Genomic DNA, 8,722 nt, shown 5'->3' on the forward strand with positions numbered 1-8,722 from the left:
ATATCTATTTATAGAGAGAGGCATTCACTGTACATATAGCGTACAAACATTTTAGTTGTCTTCTCTGGACTCTTTGCACCATCACACAACACTGCATTGCCTATTTTTTACAGTGCATCATGGGGGGAAGCTCTCACCCCTAAATAAATGAAAACGATACACACTGTAAGCCATTCTCCTTCACCAAAACTGTCCTGATAAGACTTAAGAGGGAGCCAAGGTGAAAGCAACTGCAGTTAGGTGAGTGGAGTTCTTCCCCACCCATCAAACGCTTTTTTGTTTGAGAACTGAGGGACGATTCCTCATCGTTCTAAGCCAGAAGTTAAGCTACAATCATTTTCCCCACGAAGTAACCCACCCATAATCATCTGTCATGTTATTTTCTACGCAAGGGAGATTTGCTGTGTACAGGGAAGCTTTACTCTCACTGAAGAAATAAAAACGCGTAGGCAAAACGGGACACTCCCTAAGCAACCTTCCCAATTGTTTTAACGTCAGAAGGAGAGCTGCTGTCCCTCCGCATACGCTGTGCTAGCGTCAGCTCCTCCCGAGACTATTTGCTGTTTCAGCGTGAGCAACGCGGGGTGCACACCTACGCGTGGGACTGGCGCTGCACTCCCGTGTACCAAATGCAACTCTCTCACGTCCTTGGCACCACGGGTCACCACCGGGGGCTGTGGGGGCGGCCCCTGGCCACTGCGGACGGCAGCAAGAACTCATCTGCGCGTGTTCTTCCATGAGCCACGAAAGCAAAGGAAACTGGTGCTAGAAAAGCCAGCTTTTCGCAGGGAAGAGCATCGTGTCTTCCCGGCGGAAAAAAAAAAAAAAAAAAAAAAAAAAAAAAAAAAACCGAAAATCTTTCACCTTACAGCAGAGCTTCAAAGTGTTTTTACAACATAGATCATGCTGGTGCTTAAAACATACTTAAGCCTGATTGCCTGCCTTCTCTTTTCAGGCGTATAACCATATGCATACAGAGGTATTTTTATGCTCATACACTTCCATGCGTTACTTTACGCTTCTCTCTTCACCTGCCTCTATGTTTCCCCGTACCAGTGCGTGCGGCACTGAGGGCACACAGCGCGTAGTTGTGCTGGGCGGGGGAGCGTCTCGTTGTCAGCGCCGGGAGCGGAGCGGGGCCGCCAGCTCGGCTGTCTTTGGCCCTGGCTTCGTGCCTCTAAGGTCACGGAGCAAGCTCGAAACGACAAGACACCAGCTCCAAACTTCTTCTAAAACCAGAGGGTTGATTTTTTGGGGTTTTTGTTTGTTTGTTTGTTTTCAGATGATTTGATGCAATTAATTCACTCTTTTCTAATTGATATTCTTTCCCTTCTCAATTAGCACTGCAACGTGAGATCGAGGTTCTACTCCCATTAGAAGGCCCCAGCCCCCTCACTCGATACCCACCGGCCCCCCCTTACCCCCCCTCCCCGCTCGGTGGGGACGTCGGGAGGCTCTCACCGAGCTCCGCAGCGAAGGTTCGGAGGGAAACCCGCCGAGCAACACAGCGCAGCACCTCTCCAAAAAGGGGAGACCTCCCCCTCCTTACGGAAAAACCGAGCCCCTCTGCGAGCCGGCGGCGAAACCTACACCGCTCAGCAGCCCCCGGGCGGGCGGACAACCCGCAGCTACCAGCCCTGCTCTGAGCCCCACTCGGGCTTCAGCCGCTGCTCCGACATCTGCCTCCTTCCCCCTCCCTGTCCGCTGCGAAGTTTGCCTCCGTTGGACGGCTGCAGCCGCAGTGCCAAATTGCTCCCGTGTCTGCGCACCCGCTGCTTGGCACCGATCCACCGATCCCTGGGGAGTTAACCCGCCCCCGTTCCCAAATCTTGCGGAGATGTTCCCCCTTTGGGCAACGCGGCAATGCTGATGTGTCTGCGTGCATTAAATACATATGTATATATTTAAGAGCGATGGTGGTAACCATTGTGATAATTCACCTATAGCGATGCGTAATGCACGTAATGCAAAGCATTGCATTCCCGCAGCTATGAGCAATCAAATTCAGAACAACAGCAACAACAACAACAAAAAAAAAAACAACAACAAAAAAACCACTTTGCAGGATCCTGCGAAGTGATACATCTCCAATTTCCTCTTTTTCAATTCTAACCAGACGTAGATTATTTTTATAGCCTTAATTCAGCTGAACACAGTCTTCCACGTAGAACCCTTCCCATGGATCCTGCCTTAAGCCAAAGAACCTTATCAGGCTGCAATATTTCCCCTTTCTCAGTTAATTACGTCCAAATAATGAAGAGACTGTAAAAATCTTTAAGGTGATAATTACCTGTTAATTTTCTCCCGTGATATGCCTCAGGCTCACTACTGGCTCTACTATACACTTTTTGATGCTCTCCTCTCCATTCGCTTTAACCCGGATAACTCACTGGGTGGCCCTCGGGTTTTCAGCACATTGCCAAAGTCGTGCATCCTCACTGCGACAAGCACCCAGTTTCCAGAGAGATTCCGCTCCCTCAGCCGAGATCACTATAAATAATCGAAGTGAAGAGAAAGGGGGATCAGGTGGGAGGGAGGGGTGGGGGGGAAACAGAAGCATCTGGAGGAAATTTCTGCACCACTGGCCAGGCATTGATGCTCCTAACAGCTATTTAACCCATACATGCATGTTTCTTCACTCATCCAGACACTTTCCCTAACCATAGGCCAATCTAGGGCATAATAAACACAGATTTGAACCCACCAATCTCTTATCAATAAATAAATAAATATACATAAATGAAAATTTTAAAAAGAAACAAACCAAAACAAAACAAACGACTAACTTATTTAATAGAAATCACCAAACAGATGCTATTTAGAGCTCTGAATATATTCCCCTGGTTTACCCAAGGTTTTAGTAGTGTCACAGTGGCCTCCAGGCTTACCCCTAGCCTGGTCACTGAGCTCATCCCTCTGACCCAGGTAAGAATGACCTGCCCTTGCATCACAACAAGATAAAAACACCTCTGTTGGAACTAATGGTGCTTAACACTGGGATCAGGAGTTTCTGTTGATTGCACAAATGCATCTTAGGTAGGGTTAGTGCAGAGAACGAGGATGCCACAAACATCCCACAGAAAATACATCAGATTCTAGCAAATAAGGTCAATTCTAGCATTTTTCACTTTGTGTTTTCTTTTTCTTTTTTTTTTTTTTCTACTTTTAACTGTTAGGTCAAAAACAGTATCGATGAAATGCAGTAGCACTTATCCCTGTGAGGTTGTGGGACAATACATTGTGTGGTCCAATTTTAAGAAAAAGCACTCAAACACTAATGTAATTGCTTTGGTGTTTCACAAGGCACAGCCTGATTGTCATTTGGACCTTTAGAGTTTCTAACTTGGTGGGAGAAAAAAAATGCCTTAAACTTTGTGTGTGCTCTCTCATAGAGGATACTTAATTTTCCCTTGTTCACCATGAAAAGGGAAACCTCCCCAGAAAAGTGATTTGAATCATGAAAATTTTTCACACAGAGATAATGAGTCAACTGTGATCCCTGTATACCAGGGGTGGGGAGTGGGGAATCCTATACTTTCATCTAAAGGGGTGCCAAATGAAGAAATCCATCACTTCACATGTTGATTTACAGTCAGATTTACACCAGGTTGGGATGTAAACCCGAATCAGCTAGTAGTCTGTAAGACATTCCTAAGAGCAGAAAGCTTCTGAGGCTGCGGGTTAAATCTAGCTTTCCTTCATTTTGACTGAAGAATAAATATTAGGGCAGATATTCAGATAGTGCTACTCTATTCAAAAGATGTGGTGCCAACTCCCTGTCCTGAGCTCTTACTTGAAAGAGATCTACAGGAATATATTAGTGGTAACACTTCACCTAATTGCATCCACCTTAGTAGGCTGCCTGTATAAGGTCAGGCAAAGCCCCAATCTGGGTCCAAACCTTGGATGAAAGACAGGTATGCCAGCACTGTGGCAGCTGGGAACTACCCCACGGTTGAGGAACAGAAGACAGGGATATATTACACAGGCACTTTTCAGCTTCATTACACTGTCAGATGGCTCAAAGGGGCTGGCATCACAGCAGAGAATCTGGCTTACAGCTTGTACACATGCGGCTGTTACTCACAGGCTTCTCAGCTGTTAGTCAAAGCTACATAAACCCGTCACATCTGCACTTCACTGAGAGCAGACCCATGTTCTCTAATGGCACAGTGCTTTTTTTCTGGTCATGCTAAACTAGGCTTGAATTGCAACATACCTTCAGCTTCAGCTCTGAAAAGAAGATTCCAACAATATTAGCAGCAAAAAAACTTCTTTTCATTCCCTAAGACAACCTGTTCATTAAATTTAGGGAATTAGATTTAAAACAAAGGCATGTAATTGCTTAAAAATAACTACAAAAGCAAGAAAGCTTCTACCAGTCTGTTCTACCTATGAAAATCAGGTTTAACCATCCTCTCGAGTACAAACCTCAAAGTAAATAGGATGACGTTGCTGTCCTAAGAAGTGAGATTCAATGTTTAAATGAGGCTTTTTTTTTATTGCTATGGACAGTTTCAACACTGAGTTCCAAATACAATGAATGTCTCGGTCATATTAAAAATTCAAAGTGATCCACTGTCTAGAAGGATGGAAAATTGAAGCCAGATTTACGTGTCCAATCTACTGATGTTTTTATACCACATTGCAAAGAACTTAAAACATAGCTAAATACCATCACTTCTCTTCTCCAACTAAAGAAACAGACAAAACAGGACCAGTGTATGCAGCAGATGGATAGAACCAGAGAAAAACTTAAGGGTAACATGAATTCGGAGTTGAGTTCTACCACAGGCTTCAATTTGAGTAAACATGGGCCATACACTCCACTCTCTCCCCTCTTGTTCTTTCTTGCAAAAAAATATTTATGTAAGTAACTTTTAAAGGTATTAGTCAGATTAACTTTAGGCAAATGCATGAGTATAAGCTATCGTTATGCTGGCAGCCAGGATAAGGTTTCACAAGTTTAACAAAGCAAGTTCAATCCTCCCCACTTGCTCCAAAGAAGATCTTCTTTCAAGCCTTAACAGAAAGAGAAATTGGTATAAAACCCATTTATGAATCAGTTCTTATTACATATTCTCATGCCTCTGGAAATAACAATGCTCCAGGGCAAATTACTGTCTTGAGGCCATCGTGCAATGGTAAATCCACGCTATGATTTCCAAATTGCATCATAGTGCTAGAAAACCTTCCTCAAAACTTCAGTTTTTTTTAGCACGTTGGCATTAAACACCTCCATTCCAAACAGGTAATTCATTTATTTCTTGTCCTTTGTACAGAACATCAGCTGACCTGACTTTATTGGCATTCTCCCTTCACTGTACCATTTTACACTGACATCAGAGATTAACACTTGATCCAAAAATAGATGGAAGCAATCAGAATCAATACAATCAGATTCCTCAGAGCGGCAGTGGGGAAAAAATATATATATATTCCAACAGCCAATTCTGTACAGATCCCAAGATTAGGTTATGAGTCATCTTGAGTGCAGCATACAAGACAAAAAAAAACCCCTTGAAGTTTGTCCAAGGTAACAGTTGACTAAATGTAACAACATGCACTTACTATCAACTCAGCAATGTTCTTCAGCTGAAGGACAGAATTCCCACTGACTCAAGCTTGGCTGGTAGACCATTGCCAAGTACTTCTGCTCAGAAAGGTAACCGAAGGGGAGACTGTCTAAAATATCTAATATTTTCCATGTCAGAGTATGCATGACTGTGTATTGCACCTATGGCATCAGTGGTAATACATACTCATACAGACACAAATCAGCAGAAGATAAAGAAGTTATCCTGCTATCCTAAAGTTATCCTAAAGCAAATCTTTGCTTGTGGTTTGTTTCCCTCCTCTGTGGGTGTTTTTGCTATGTTTTGTGTTTGTTTCTCCATTTTTATTTCTTTCCTTTAAAGTAGTATTTTGTTCTAACAGCAGCAGTGGAAAATAACTCCAACATCTAGCTAGTTTTTATAGTTTGTTTTTTCCCCAAAAGAAAGAGCTTACCATTTTTAGAACTTCACAAAATAGCTAACAGATGTTATTTTGTTTCCCTTTTTCCATTTGTTTCCTTGATGCAACCTTAATAAAAAAAAAAAAAAAAAAAAAAAAAAAGCAAGCAGTGATACGGTGATTGGTTTCATACCTCTACATACCTCTATGTATATATATTTCCCAGTTCAAAGAAAACAATGAAAGAAAACCAAAATCACATTACTTGTGAAAGACAGAAGTAGATGCTTATAAATGGCTTTTTTTTTTTTAATTAACAGTTAAATTAACAGGTTAAATTAACTTTTAAAAGTGTCAACTCAACAACCAATTTAATATACCCTTGTTGCATGAGGAAGAGATTATGATTACTTTCAGCCGCCCATAGAATCACAAGGTTGAAAAGGACCTACAAGACCATCCAGTCCAACCATCCTTCCATCTTAATTGCTACCACAAGCACTAAACCACGTCTCATAGCTCCTCATCCAGACGCCTCTTGAACACTGCCAGGGACAGCAACTCCACCACTTCCCTGGGCAGCCATTCCAGTGCCTGACCACTCTCTGAGAGAAAAAGTTTTTATGTCTAACCTAAACCTCCTCTGGTACAACTTGCGGCCATTTCCTCAGGTCCTATTTGTTGCCCGGGGGAAGAAGCCAAGCACCTCCTCATCACAACCTCCTTTCAGGAAGTTGTAGAGTGTAATGAGGTCTGCCCTGAGCCTCCTCTTCTCCAGACTAAACAATCCCAGCTCCCTCAGCTGACCCAGACCCCTCACCAGTTTCGTTGCCCTTCTCTGGACATGTTCGAGGGTCTTTCTTGCAATGAGGGGCCCAAAACTGAACACAGTACTCAAGGTGCAGCCTCACCAGTGCTGAGTACAGGGGGATGATTACCTCCTATTCCTGCTGGTCACATTATTTCTAATGCAGGCCAGGATGGCATTGGCCATCTTGGCCACCTGGGCACACCTCAGTTCATGTTCAGCTGAGCACCAACCAACACCCCCAGCTCCCTTTTCTCTTCAAAGTTATCCAGCCACTCAGCCCCAAGCTTATAGTGTTGCGTGGGGTTATTGTGGCCAAAGTGCAGGACCCAGCACTTGGTCTTGTGTAGTTTCTAAGCAAACAAGCTACCACACTAAATTCTGCTTTGTTGGAGACTGCGCATATTGAGGACATACGTTAAATGTTAGCATCTAAGCATGTCTAGATATCCTTATTACAGAGTTGGAACTTTTTGGATGATAGGCTTCAATTATAGTCTTTCATTAGGTGATACTATGAAGACTTTTCTTTTTCCCCCACTCCTCTCAATATACTGCTTAAGATTATTTTCTCTGCTAGCTTTATACTAATCCCCCTGTTCTCTTCAAGTACATCTAAAAATCAGAATACAACCTACAATTCATATACCTGCATCTCCTATATTATGGTAATAATCTCTTTTACTATCAAAACCATATTCCCATCCCACCTCATCATTGCAGCTGGGCAAACTAGTAGAAACTATGTACTTACTCATGTGATGTACTTGAAAGATACTTTTTGACAGCAGAAATTGATGCTTTCCTGTCAAGGCATGCTGGTTCTGCCACCTCAGCATAAGTGTGGGATTTCGCCAGGTGAGGAGAAAGAGGTGGGCTGCTGACTCACTTTTGACGTCACCATTCCCATCACCAAATATAAAATATAAAATGGCCATGGCACCACTCAAGTTTGGGTATTACACTGTAGTGAGACAGTTCATGCCTGTACAGATGTATGCAATATATCCACCTGGACAAACCAATTACTTCAGTGTCATTATTCTCGTCTCTGCTATGTCAGAGGAAATTTTTCAGAGTAATAGTTGTTACTCTGTAATTGAAATAAAATGAACAGAAACTTCTTGGATCTAGAGTGAGGCTCCCATCTCTTTCCACCCGATCTGCTCATCCTCAAGAAACACATCATTACTCAACTTCGAGCAGTGACATTTAGACAGACAAAATTGATTTTGATGTCTGGAGACTTGAACCCAGAGAATTTCAGAGAACTTGACCAGACATTTCTTCCTCCAGCTTCCCGCTGGGATTGATGATTATTAGTGGTTTCTCTTCAGATAAAAAAAATGTTTGGTCTGTAGCAGACAGAGGAAAATCCAAGTATCACATAGCCCTGATACTGTGGAAGAACAAAGAACCTCCATAGAAAGTGAAGGAGCATTACAAGCACATACTTCAATGCAATTTTGATGGAGACAGAAATTAAGTCTGGGAACATATGTCATATACAAGGAAAAACAAAGCCAGACCAACATACAGGCTGGAAACAATTGCACTGTGCAAGGAGTAGCAAAAAGATTTGCAAGACAGCACTGTTCTTTTTTGAATAGATGTTCTGAGACCTACCAACAGCACACAGTGTCAGCTGGTGGTCAGCAGTGTTTGATCAGGACATCCAGGATCTCCTCATCTGATTTTTAACTTAGCAAGGTAATAAAGAACTGTTGCAAACCTCAGACCTTGTGACAAGAGGTGACTGAACATGACACATGGCAAGAAAGTGACACATATCTGCTTGGTATTTTCACCAAACACTGAGTTTAGAGAGCTTCTACGTGGAATCACGAAAATATTAACACCTATGGCAACACTTATGTCCCTTTCAAATCCCAGGAAACTAGAAGAAAGCCAGAGGAAAGCATGCTAGTGCAAACCCCAGTCCAGACAGGGTACTACAAA

This window comes from Phasianus colchicus, chromosome 5 (genome assembly GCF_987193195.1).
Source record: "Phasianus colchicus chromosome 5, bPhaCol1.hap1.1, whole genome shotgun sequence".
NCBI lineage: Eukaryota > Metazoa > Chordata > Aves > Galliformes > Phasianidae > Phasianus > Phasianus colchicus.